We start from the raw sequence: 13487 nt of genomic DNA, 5'->3' as shown, positions 1-13487 counted from the left end.
CCCGAGTTCAGAGAGTCTTCTCACGCTCTTTTCTCTGTTCTCCTCACTGATTGAAAAGTAGTCCCCGAGGGCGAGCCGCGGTGATTGGAGGACGGCGATGAGCGGATGGTTTTGGCTCAGTAGGGAAGGGCTGCTTGATGGAGCCCAGGCATTGGCGGGAGAGGAGGCGTGTGTCAGTCAAGGGGGTAGACTCAGACTCCTTAGCTACATCATTCACACGTGCTCTTCTGAGACTTTGTCGTCCCCCAAGGGTAAACGTGGGAGGTAAGGAGACCTTCCGCTGCTACAGCCCGCTCGACCCGGAAACAAAATCTTTTTAAAAACTATTCACACTCTGGACGGGCGGGAGGAATTGACGTGTCCGGAAGACTAGACGGCTTCTCCTGTTGCTAAGCGACGAGGCGACAGATAAAGCGCACGCACGGGCCGCTGGTGGGTACCTGAGGAATCAGTGGCTGCTTCTGCTGGGAAATTTGGAAGACCGAGCGAGCTAGCGCGCCGTGTCCTCCCAGGGCCTCCTTCCCTAACCAGGAGATCCTCCACCCCAGGCTGTGTCTGGTGACGGGGTGAGCGGTTTGCAGGGACGCCCCGGGACCGCGCATCTTTCCCACTCCGGAGGCAGGTGAGTCCGGGTGAATTCAGGACGACGAGTTTTCTTTTAAACTTTAGGGTCCAAGAGTGTGCGCCGTCCGGCGTTGGCTTTATCTACCCTGGTGCTGATACATTGGGTGGGTGCCCGCGAGTTCACGGGTCCTTTCTCCGCTTAGTGTAGAGGCAACAGCATTCTGGAGGGTCCCCTCTCCGCTGTGAGATGCTCTTTTGATGTTAAACGAAAAACATTGAGCGCCTGCTCTTGGGGAAGTGAGCTCCTCCGTTCCTGGAGTTCACGGTCCACGGTTCTTTTTCCCTAAGTCATTTGTGAATGTTGACAATTTTGCCCATCTCTTTTGGAAACAAGGTGTCATCTTTACCTTTAGATGATGTCACACCTGCATTTCTAAGGAAAGCATGGTAGCACAATAGAGACACTGATTGTTTCAGGCAGTCTCAGCTGGAAAAAACAACTTGTAGAGGTTTTCATTTATAATTAATGCTGCCCAAGAGAATTGTGCTCTTGAAACCCTGTTTCATGTAGACGTTAAAAGGGAAATGTGATGCTCTGGAATAGCATATATGTAATGAATAGGAATGAAATATCTATACGTACTAGATAACATTGGTATAACTTCTGGTTTTTCCTTTACCATTGGTAAATGAATGCCAAGTAGTATCTTTCAGTGTTTTGCTCTTCAGTTTTGGAGGGTTTGCTATTGTGGGAAAGAAATATAACACCCTACTTCTCAACTTGATCTATGGATAGCATTTATCATAGCTGAACGATCCTCTCCTCTTTGAATCACTTTATTTACATGGCTCTTAGACTACTTTTCTGGTTTTCCTCTTATGTTGCTGCTTGTCCCCTCCCAGTGTTCCGTATAAGTTCTTTTTTACTTCTGACCTGTTAACATTGGAGTTCTTGTATTATTTTGGCTACACTTTAGTGATCTATTCCATGAGTTGCATGGTTTCAAATGCCACTTTTATGTTAAAAAACTCCCAACATGGAAACATACATTCTTCAAGTTTCTAATCCCCCCCCCCAGGTGAGAGGCGGGAGTAGAGGGTTGGGGGGGGGGGGCGTCAGACAGACAGACTCCTGAATTGGCTCCACCGGGATCCACCCGGCATGCCTATCAGGGGGCGATGCTCTGCCCATCTGGGGTGTCGCTCTGTTGCAACCAGAGCCATTCTAGGGCCTGAGGCAAAGGCCATGGAGCCATCCTCAGCACCTGGGCCAACTTTGCTCCAATGAAGCCTGGGCTGCAGGAGGGGAAGAGAGAGACAGAGAGGAAGGAGAGGGTGAAGGGTGGAGAAACTGATGGGCACTTCTCTTGTGTGCCCTGGCCAGGAATCGAACCCTGAACTTCCACACGCTGAGCCAACTGGCCACAGCCCAATTTTTTTTAAAGGCTCTAGAACTGTTTGTCCAAGTCTGTATGTAACCTCTGGTCTCATGTGACTATTTAAATTTAAATTAACTAAAATAAAATCCAATTCTTGAGTCACACTAGCTATGTTTCAAGTGATCAATATGACCTGTGGCAGAATATGGAATACAGGCAGTCCCCAGGTTATGAACAAGATAGGTTTTGTATGTTTGTTCTTAGGTTGAATTTGTATGTAAGTTGGAATGGTACATTACCTATTAAATACACAACTCAGATGTTTATCTTTTTTTTTTTTTTTTTTTTTTTTTTTGTATTTTTCTGAAGCTGGAAACGGGGAGAGACAGTCAGACAGACTCCCGCATGCGCCCAACCGGAATCCACCCGGCACGCCCACCAGGGGGCGACGCTCTGGCGTCGCTCTGCCGCGACCAGAGCCACTCTAGCGCCTGGGGCAGAGGCCAAGGAGCCATCCCCAGCGCCGGGGCCATCTTTGCTCCAACGGAGCCTTGGCTGCGGGAGGGGAAGAGAGAGACAGAGAGGAAGGGGGGGGGGGGTGGAGAAGCAAATGGGCGCTTCTCCTATGTGCCCTGGCCGGGAATCGAACCCGGGTCCCCCGCACGCCAGGCCGACGCTCTACCGCTGAGCCAACCGGCCAGGGCCAGATGTTTATCTTAAAGTATTTATTTTTACCTTTTTGTGCACATAAGTACTTAAACATTTTCAAACCTATAGATCCTATCTCATTCGTAACCTGGGGACTGCCTGTATTTTCATCATCACAGAAAGTTCTGTTGTACAGCTGCTATAATTTAGTGGAAGCAAGGCATCAACCAGAGCAGGAGCAGCTGCAACATATCTTTGTTGGGGGATTTTTTTGCTGCTCTACTCTCTGTAGAGAGCATAGCTGTTTGTGGTACTGACTACACAGGAAGGGTTCTGTTGGGAGGTAAGAAAGAAACCCAATTCCTGTATTCCTTTTTATTGTGGAAGGACACATACTAACAGCATGGGGGTATCTATTTGAAAGAATGTTCACAAACATTACATTATCCTGGATCCTTTTTTTAATTTTTTTTTTTAGGCAATTAAATTTAATAGGGTAACATTGGTCAACTAAAGTACATGGAATTGGGGCAAATATCTTCACATCATTTGAACAGTTGATTATGTTGTATACCCATCACCCTATCCTGGATCTTGAATCAGATTTAGGATTAGCCAGCCACGTCTTCAGGAGGGATTGAAAAAGATGAGTCATTCCCTGGTGACACTGAATAATATTTGTCTGCTGCTGTCTACTATTCTGGGATATCTGTGTCCCTGCCACATTCTAAGTAGGTGGAAGAGTATGTGCCATATGTAAAGGCTTGAAATATTGGGACAGGTTCAGGCCTTACCAACAGCGGGGGTCCAGTTAGAGTGTCTGTATATGTTGATATGTGTAGCTTTTTATTAATTTTTATAATGTTTTATTTGGAAATATTTGCTCTATGACCTTATCTTTATTCTTCTTATTAAATATCTTGCTGGTTCATACACACACACACACACATTATTTTTTTCCTTTTCCAAGTGAGAGGAGGGGAGATAGACAGACTCTTGCATGTACTGTACCCAGGATTCACCCAGCAACCCCTGTCATCTTGTAAAACTGAAATTCTGTACTTGTTAAACAAAACTCCTATTCTCCATTCCTCCCAGTCCCTGGCAACTACCATCACAATTTCTGTCTTTATGATTTACACCACTCTAAGTACCTCATATAAGTGGAATTAAAAATTATTTGTATTTTTATGACTAGCTTATCTCACCCAGCATAATGTAATGTCTTCAAGGTTCATCCATGCATGTAGAAATATATTGCAGAATTTCCCTTTTTAAGGCTGGATAATATTCCATTGTTTATGCTATATTTTGCTTTTCCATTCATTCATCAGTTGATGGGCAATTGGGTTATTTCCACATTTTAGCTATTGTGAATAATACTGCTGTGAATGTGGCTGTACACATTTCTCTTTGAGACCCTGCTTTCAGTTTTTTTTAGGTGTGTACCCAGAATGGAATTGCTGGAACATATGACAGTTTGAGGGACTACCATTCTGCTTTCCATTATCACCATTATCAACAACATTGCACAAGGATTCTGATTTCTCTACATCCTCGCCAACACTTCTTATTTTCTTCTTTTTAAAAAATAGTTGCCATGTGATTAGTGATTTAAACATTTTTTTATGTGCTTATTGGCCATTCATATATCTTCTTTGGATAAATATCTGCTAAAGTCTTTTGCTCATTTTTGGGTTGTTTTTTTTGTTGTTGTTGAGTTTTAGAAGTTCTCTCTATATTTTGGATATTAATTCCTTGTAAGATACATGATTTGCAAATATTTTCTTCCATTGTATGGGCTGCTTTTTTACTCTGTGGATAGTGGTTTGTTTGTTTGTTTTTGTATTTTTCTGAAGTGAGAAGTGGGGAGGTAGTCAGACAGACTCCTGCATGAACCCGACCAGGATCAACCCAGTAAGCCCACCAGGGGTCGATGCTCTGCCCATCAGGGCCGTTGCTCCATTGCAACTGGAGCCATAATAGCGCCTGAGGCAGAGGCCAGGGAGCCATGCTCAGTGCCCAGGCCAACCTTGCTCCAATGGAGCCTTGGCTGCAGGAGGGGAAGAGAGAGACAGAGAGGAAGGAGATGGGGAGGGGTGGAGAAGCAGATGGGCACTTCTCCTGTGTGCCCTGGCCAGGAATCAAACCTGGGACTTCCACATGCCAGGCTGACACTACCACTGAGCCATCTGGCCAGGGTGATAGTGTATTTTTTTTTTAGAAATAGTATTTTAATGACCTTTTCAGATAACTGTGGATAGTCATCTTTGATACTAAATTAAAACTACACAAATGATAGCTTCTCAAAAGTTATTTGTGAAGCTTTTGTCCTATCTTCTTAAGAGTTTTATTGTTTTAGGTCTTACATTTAGGTTCTTGACCTATTTTAAGTAAATTTTTATATATGGTGATAGGTAAGGGTACAACATCTTTTTTTTTTTTTTTTGCATGTGGTAACCCAGTTTTCCTAGCACCATTTTTTGAAAAGACTGTCTTTTCCCCATGGAATGATCTTGGCACCCTTGTGAAAAATGATTTGACCATATATGTGATGGTTTCATTCTGGGCTCTCTATATTCTATCCCATTGATCTAATATACCTTTCTTTATGCCAATTTAATATGGTTTAAATTACTGTAGCTTTGTAATAAATGTTGAAATCAGGAAGTGTGAGTTCTCTCACTTAATTTTGTTGTTTTTAAAAAAATTATTTTGGTTATTTGGGGTCCTTAGAGATTCAATATGGATTTTAGGAGGGGTTTTTCTATTACAACAGATAGTGTAATTGGGATTTTGGTAGCAATTCAGTTGAATCTGTAGGTTGCTTTGGGTAATAACAGTTTAACTATATTAAGTCTTTCAATTCATGAATATGGATATTTTCCATTTATTTATATCATGTTTAACTTCATTCAGCAGTGTTTTGTAGTTTTCATTGAACAAGTCTTTAACCTTCTTGGTTAAGATTATTCCTAAATATTTTATTTGTTCTGATGTTATTGTGAATGGAATTGATTTTGTAATTTCCTTTTCATATTGTTCATTGTTGGTATATAAAAAGCAACTGATTTTGTCTTTTGACTTTGTATTCTACTATTTTGCTGAATTTATTAGCTATGACAGTTTTTTTTCTGGTGGATTCTTTAGGGTTTTATACATATAACATCATATCATCTGCCCACTGATTATTTTACTTATTTTCCTACTTGGATGCCTTTTCTTATTTATTTATTTGCCTAATTGCTCTGGCTAGAACTTCCAATACTGTGTGGAATAGACATAGTGAAAGTGGGCATGCCTTGTTCCTGGTCCTAGAAGAAAGACTTTCAGTCTCTCACCATTGAGTTTGGTGTTCACATTTTTTTATATAACTTTTATTATGTTGAGGTGGTCCCTTATTCTTCTATTTGGTTGTTATTATTTTGAAAGGGTATTGAATTTTGTCAGATGTTTGTTTCTGCAGCAATTGAGATGATTGTATGCTCTTCCCTTCATTTTGTAGATGTACTTTTTTTATTCAGTGAGAAGAAGGGAGGCAGAGAGACAGACTCCTGCATGCGCTGAACTGGGATCCACCTGGCAAGCCCACTAGGGGGTGATGCTCTGCCCATCTGGGGCATTGCTCTGTTGCTCAGCAACCAAGCTCTTCTTAGCACCTGAGGCTGAGCCCATAGAGCCATCCTCAGCACCCTGGGCCAGCTCACTCTAATCGAGGCATGGCTGCAGGAAGGAGGAAAGGAGGGAGGGAGGGAGGGAGGCAGAGAGAGAGAGAGAGAGAGAGAGAAGTGAGAAGGGGAGAGGTGGAGAAGCAGATGATCGCTTCTCCTGTGTGCCCTGACTAGGAATCGAACCTGGGACATCCACATGTCGGGCTGATGCTCTACTACTGAGCCAATTAGAGCCTTGTGGGTATATTATCATATATTGATCAATTTTCATATTTTAAATCATCCTTGCATCCCAAAAATAAAGCCCACTTAGACATGGTGTTATCCTTTGAATATGCTGCTGATTTTTGTTTGCTAGTTTTTTGTTGAAAACTTTTGCATCAATGTTCAGAAGGGATATTGCTCTGTAGTTTTGTTTTCTTGTAGCGTCTTTGGCTTTGGTATCGGGGTTATACTGGTCTCATAGAATGAATTAGTAAGTGTTTCCTTGTATTCAACTTTTTGGATTGTTTGAAAATGATTAGCATTGCTCTTTAAATGATTGGTAGAATACACTTGTAAAGTTGTCAGGTTTGGGACTTTTCTTTGTTGGGAATTTTTATTACTGATTCACTCATACTAGTTATAGGTCTATTTAGCTTTTCCATTTCATTGTGATTTGGTCTTGATAGACTGTTTCTTTAGGAATTTGTCTTTCATTTTAGGTAATACAATTTTTTAGGTACAATTGTTCGTAATACTAGCCTATAATTCTTTTATTTCTGTACTATTTGTGGTAATGTCCTCACTTTGATTTCTGAATTTAGTAATTTGAGTCTTCTTTTTTCTTGTCTATGTAGCTAAAGGTTTGGCAATTTTGTTGATCTTTTTGAAGAACCAACATTTTGTTTCATTGATTTTTCTGTTCTTTTTCTAGTCTCTATTTATTTATCTCTGCTCCAATCTTTATTGTTTTCTTCCTTCTGTTAGTTTTGGACTAAGTTTGTTCTAGTTTTTCTAGTTTCTTTAGTTGTAATATTATTAAGTTGTTGATTTAAGGTCTTGTTTTTTAATGTAAGCATTTATAGCTATAAATTCCTATAAATTCCCCCCTTAGCACTGCTTTTGCTGTGCCCCATAAGTTTTGGTATGCTTTGTTTTTGTTTTCATTTTTTTCCTAAATATTTTCAATATAATAGTTGTTTAAAAGTGTATTCTTTAGACTGTGGCCAGGTAGCTCAGTTGGTTAAGAGTGTCATACCTTTGACAAGGTTGTGGGTTCGATCCCCAGTTAGGGCACATATAAGAATCAACCAATGAGCCTGACCAGGCGGTGGCGCAGTGGATAGAGTGTCGGACTGGTATGCGAAGACCCAGGTTCGAGACCTGGAGGTCACCAGCTTGAGCGTGAGCTCATCTGGTTTGAGCAAAAATTCACCAGCTTGGACCCAAGGTCGCTGGCTGGAGCAAGGGGTTACTCGGTCTGCTGAAGGCCCATGGTCAAGGCACATATGAGAAAGCAATCAATGAACAATTAAGGTGTCGCAATGCACAACGAAAAACTAATGATTGATGCTTCTCATCTCTCTCCATTTCTGTCTGTCTGTCCCTATCCTTCTCTCTGACTCTCTCTCTGTCTCTGTAAAAAAAAAAAAATCAACCAATGAATATCTATATTTATTTCTATCCCTATCCCTTTCTCTCTAAAATTAATAAATTTTAAAAAGTGTGTTGTTGTCCGTGCTGGTTTTCTCAGTGGTAGAATGTCAGCCCATGTATAGATGTCCTGGGTTAGATTCCTGGTCAGCACACACAGGAGAAGTGCTCATCTGCTTCTCCATTCCTTCCCCTTCTCCTTTCCCTTTCCCTTCCCCTTCCTCTTCTCTTTCTCTTTCTTTCACTCTCCCCACCTGCAGCCATGGCTCGATTATTACCAGTGCATCGGCCCCAGGCATACACATTCTTCTCATGGGAAGATGTATACATGAGATATACACAGGATACACCATATATTACATCACAAATTAAGTCCTAATAGATTTAAAGTGATATCATACAAAATATGTCTCTGGCCATGACAAAATGAAGTTAGACCAATAACAAAAGTAAACTAGAAAATTCTCAAAACTGTTGAAATTAAACAACACACCTTTCTTCTTCTTTTCCAAGTGAGAGGAGGAGAGCTAGAGAGAGAGAGATTCCCGCATGCGCCCCGACCTGGTTCCACCCAGCAGCCCCCACCTGGGGCCAATGCTGTGCCCATCTGGGGCCATACTCACAACCCAGCTGTTTTTAGCTCCTGAGGCAGAGGCCACAGCTGTTAGAAATGCGCCCTGCGCTCCACCCACAACCTGCTCATTTACAACTCTCTCTCTACCCCTTTTGATCATTAATATCACAGGATTATATCTTTCTACATTTCTCAAACAGGTCAATAATTCTTTTAAATGCATTAGTCTCCCAAATTGTGTAGAAAACAAGATTTGGATTTTATAATCTAAGTAATGGTAAGATTAGCTTTTACACTATTTTTTTCTTCTTTAAATATATATATTAATCTCTTAAATCACATAGAAAACAAAAGTATTGTTACAGACCATTGTTACAATAATACAGTTACTAGCTTTTATAATCGTCCATGTATTTATCTTTATTGACATTTCTTATTTCTCCATATGGCTTTAAGTTCCATTTACTGTCTACTGTTCTTTCATTTCACCTTGCAGGATTCACTTGAACATTTTTTGCAGGGCAGGTCTGGTGTCCAAGAATACCCTCAAATTTTGTTTGCTTGGGAATTGTGGGAGACTGTAAGCTGGCAAAGCCCTCACAGTTTAAGGTTTAAGCTAAAGCAGCGTAGTCAACCTTTTTATACCTACTGCCCACTTTTGTATATCTGTTACTAGTAAAATTTTCTAACTGCCCCCTGGTTCCACAGTAATGGTGATTTATAAAGTAGGGAAGTAACTTTACTTTATAAAATTTATAAAGCAGAGTTACAGCAAGTTAAAGCATATAATACTAATTACTTACCAAGTACTTTATGTTGGATTTTTGCTAAGTTTGGCAGAATAAATCTTTATAAAACAACTTACTATAGTTAAATCTATCTTTTTATTTATACTTTGGTTGTTCTGCTACTGCCCACCATGAAAGCTGGAACACCCACTAGTGGGCGGTAGGGACCAGGTTGACTACCATTGAGTTAAAAGCTAAGCTCTTCCCCACAACTCCATATTGGCTTTGAAGCTGAGTATTTTATTTGTACTGGTCCCATCCCTCCACCTCACTTGCTTGATTAAGTTGCTAGAGGTAATTTATAATACATGCCCTTCCTCTCACCTTTGTTTGTTCTGATGTTGGTTGATTTTAGTTATAAATGGTGTTGGAGGGATTCCTTTTTATACCTTAAATGAATTCCTGGCCTTAGGAGAATTCCTGTTTATTCTTCAGATGTGTGACTTTGTACGGGAGACTTCCTTATTTGCATTTGCTTGGCGTTATATCATAAAGCAGACAGAGAAGACCTGGAGCTTTGCTTTGCTCTTGCAAGCTATGGGCGGTGCAGAGAGACCTCTGGATCCCATCCTTTTTCTCTCTGACTTTATTTCTTCATTCCCCACCGTTCTCAGTATCCGGACAATTACTAGCTGCTCTGTTCTGCGGCAGGGAATGTCTTGATTTCTCCTTCACTTTTGAGGGATAGTTTTGCCAGATATAGGATTTTTAACTGACAAGTTTTTCTTTAGCACTTTGAACAAATTTGCTTCCAATGTTTCTGATTAGAAGCCTGCAAATAATCTTAAGGATCCCTTTTATGTGATGATGTACTCTCTTGCTTTAAAGTTTCTCTGTCTTTTTGAAGTTTGATTATAGTGTGTACTCGTGTGGGACTTATAAGTTCATCTTATTGGAGTTTGTTGAGTAGCTTGAATGTTTATTTTATACCTTCAAATTTGGGAAGTTTTCAGTTTGTTTTTTTACCCCTGCTTCTGCGATTCTCAGGATGCCTTTGTTCATCCATTTGATGATACCCACCCAACAAGTTCCTTAGGCTCTATTCACTTTCTTCAATCCTTTTTCTTTCTGTTTCTGAGCCTCTATAATTTTTATTTTTCTGTTTTCAAGTTCACTGAGTCATCTTCTGCCTGCCCAAGTCTGCCTTTGAATCCATCTAGTGAATTTTCATTGTAGTTATTGTATTTTTTAGTTCTATCTTTTTTCTGGTTTATTTTAGGTTTTCTATCTATCTATTGCTATTTGCATTTTGTTCATGCATTTTTTTCTATATTTTGTCTATATCTTTCTTTGGTTCATTGATCATGTTCAAGATAGTTGTTTTAAAGTCTTTACCTAGAATATCTGCCATTAGGTTGATCAGACATTTATTTGCTTTGAATGGGCCATACTTTACTATTTCCTGTATGCCTTGTGATTTTTTATTGAACACTGATATTTGGATATAATACTGTGGAAACTCGGAAAGTCAGGTTTTCTACATTACCCAGTCTTTGCTTTTTTGTTTTGTTTTGGTGTGGGTTTTTTTGTTGTTTGTTTTTTGTGGGAGAGACAGAGTCAGAGAGAGAGACAGATAGGGACAGACAGGAAGGGAGAGAGATGAGAAACATCAGTTCTTCATTGCAGTTCCTTCGTTGTTCATTGATTGATTTCTCATATGTGCCTTGACTGGGGGGCTTCAGCAGACCGAGTGACCCCTTGCTCGAGCCAGCGACCTTGGGCTCAAGCTGATGAGCCTTGCTCAAACCAGATTAGCTCGCACTTAAGCTGATGACCTTGGGGTCTTGAACCTGGGTCCTCCACATCCCAGTCTGATGCTCTATCCACTGTGCCACTGCCTGGTCAGGCGGTTTTGTTTTTGATTATTGTACGCTGTCTGTATGCTAAGGATCAAACTAAGATGTAAACTTAATGTCCACTCAGCTCTTTTCTGAATCTTTCTTTGGGCAGGCATACTTTACTACTTTCTAATTTCCCATGTAGAAGCAGTGACTTTTGAATGTCCCTAGTTTTTAATGTCTTGCCCCTAAAGAGAAAAAAGCAAAAAATGAAAAGGAGATCAGGCCCTGGCCAGTTTTCTCAGTGGTGGATCGTCAGCCTGGCATGTAGATGTCCTGGGTTCAATTCCCAGCCAGGGCACACAGGAGAAGTGCCCATCTACTCCTCCATCCCTTCCTCTCTCACTTTGCTGCTTTGCTCTTCTTCTCTCTCTCTCTCTCTCTCTCTCTTTCTCTCTCTCTTTCTCTCTCTCTCTCTCCCTCCCTCTCTCCTCCTCTTCCCCTCCTGCAGCCATGGCTTGACTGGAGCGAGTTGGCCCCAGGCACTGAGGATGGCTGCATGGCCTGTGTCTCAGGTACTAAACAATGGCTCCAGATGGGCTGAGCATCGCTGTTTAGTGGGCTTGTCAGGTGGATTCTGTTTGGGGCGCATGCGGTAGTCTGTCTCTACCTCCCATCCTCTCACTATAAAAAAGAAAAAAGAAAAAAAAAGGAGATGAAAAGAGCTCTGGTCTTGAGGGCGAGGGGCTTGCAGCAGTGAAGACAGTTGCAAAAACAATGGCTGCACTTCCATGATTAGAAGCAGTAATCTAATCAGAGCACAGGTCCCCAGTATTTGGAGGACAGAGTGCCTTTATCTGCCCTGGTTCCTGCTAACTGTGTGCAAGCTGCTTCACAAACACGTGCACAGATGTCTGCCATAGGCTCAGAGTGAGGGATGCATAGCTGCTACTGTGCTAAGAGTTGTAATTTGAGTCAACTATCAGTTCAGGTCTTCCCCAGGAAGTTTCCATCTTTCCACTGACTTCAGAGTTCCAGAATAGTTACATCAGATTTTGCCAGTGCAGTAATTGTTGTGTAGGTAGGGAAATAGATTCCTGGTGTTTCCTACTTCACCATCTTCCCAGTATCCTCTCCACATAAATATTCTTAAATTGAAGAATTGTACAGGGCTATATAGTTATTAATTGACTTAGCTAAATAAAAAGTTTGAATTCATACTCTTTTTAGCTAGAGAGACAGAGAGAGACAGGAAGCAAGAGCATCAACTTGTCATTGAGGCACTTTGGTTGTTCATTGCTTTCTCATGTGTAACTTGACTGGAAGCTCCAGCTGAGCCAGTGACCCCTGACTCAAGCCGGCATCCTTGAGCTTCAAGCCGGCAATCTCTGGGCTCAAGCCTGCAACATGGGGTTGAATAGAGTATTTTAAAAATGATTATTACATTTGCTTCAGTGTGTCTTAAACATAGTAATTCCAAAATCAAATTTCTTTTTTTTTTTTACAGAGACAGAGTTTTTTGTTGTTTTTTTTTAAAGAGACAGAGAGAGAGTCAGAGAGAAGGATAGACAGGGACAGACAGACAGGAACGGAGAGAGATGAGAAGCATCAATCATCAGTTTTTCGTTGCTACACCGTAGTTATTCATTGATTGCTTTCTCATACATGCCTTGACTGCGGGCCTTCAGCAGACCGAATAACCCCTTGTACAAGCCAGCGACCTTGGGTCCAAGCTGGTGAGCTTTTACTCAAACCAGATGAGCCCGCGCTCAAGCTGGCGACCTCGGGGTCTCGAACCTGGGTCCTCCACATCCCAGTCCAATGCTCTATTCACTGTGCCAGTGCCTGGTCAGGCTTCTCTTTTTTTAATCAAATTTCTTCATGGGAGAAATAAAAATGCTTGTGATTTAATTTAAAACTGTATCAATGAGAAGTGCTTTATTACTGTTCTATGTGTGTATATCACACATACAATTTACACACATCCCAATATATTTAACTATAAAATATTTGATTAGAATTTTCACAAATGGTGAAGCAGGATATTTTAACAGGATGGATATTATAGTCATGTGATGTTCAGGTAATAAAGTTTCTAGGAGTGGTCAAGAAATACAATTGACTGGAATCAATTACTAGGACCTCCTCTTTCTGATTAGAAACCTGCAGGTAATCTATTTTAAAGATTCTTTGTATGTGATGTGATCCCTGTTTCAACATCCTGTGAAACAAGATAAAATATCCATCAGGATTATTATTCTTTTTAATCAATTTTTTTTGAAAGAGGAGAGAGAGCTAAAGAGAGGGAGAAACAGAAAGAGGGGGAGAGGCAGGAAGTATCAACTTGTAGTAGTTGCTTTCTGTGTGTGCTTTAACTGGGAAGTCCAGGGCTTTGAACCTGCGACCTCAGCAATTCCAGGTCGATGTTTTATACACTGTACCACTACAGG

General features: G+C 41.0%; 1 protein-coding gene across 3 annotated transcripts in view; it reads left to right on the top strand.

The window, feature by feature from the left end:
- Positions 1–70: 70 nt before the first annotated feature.
- WDPCP (WD repeat containing planar cell polarity effector) overlaps positions 71–13487 on the top strand; it is a 444357-nt gene continuing 430940 nt past the window's right edge. For all 3 annotated transcript variants that reach the window (XM_066267228.1, XM_066267229.1, XM_066267227.1), the window contains exon 1: positions 71–622. The gene's annotated coding sequence lies outside the window, so the exon portion shown is untranslated. The remainder of the gene's footprint in view (positions 623–13487) is intronic.

Source organism: Saccopteryx bilineata, chromosome 3 (genome assembly GCF_036850765.1).
Source record: "Saccopteryx bilineata isolate mSacBil1 chromosome 3, mSacBil1_pri_phased_curated, whole genome shotgun sequence".
In the NCBI taxonomy this organism is placed as follows: Eukaryota; Metazoa; Chordata; class Mammalia; order Chiroptera; family Emballonuridae; genus Saccopteryx; species Saccopteryx bilineata.
Note: the sequence above shows the minus strand (reverse complement) of the source record. Positions and strands in the feature narration are given on the sequence as shown.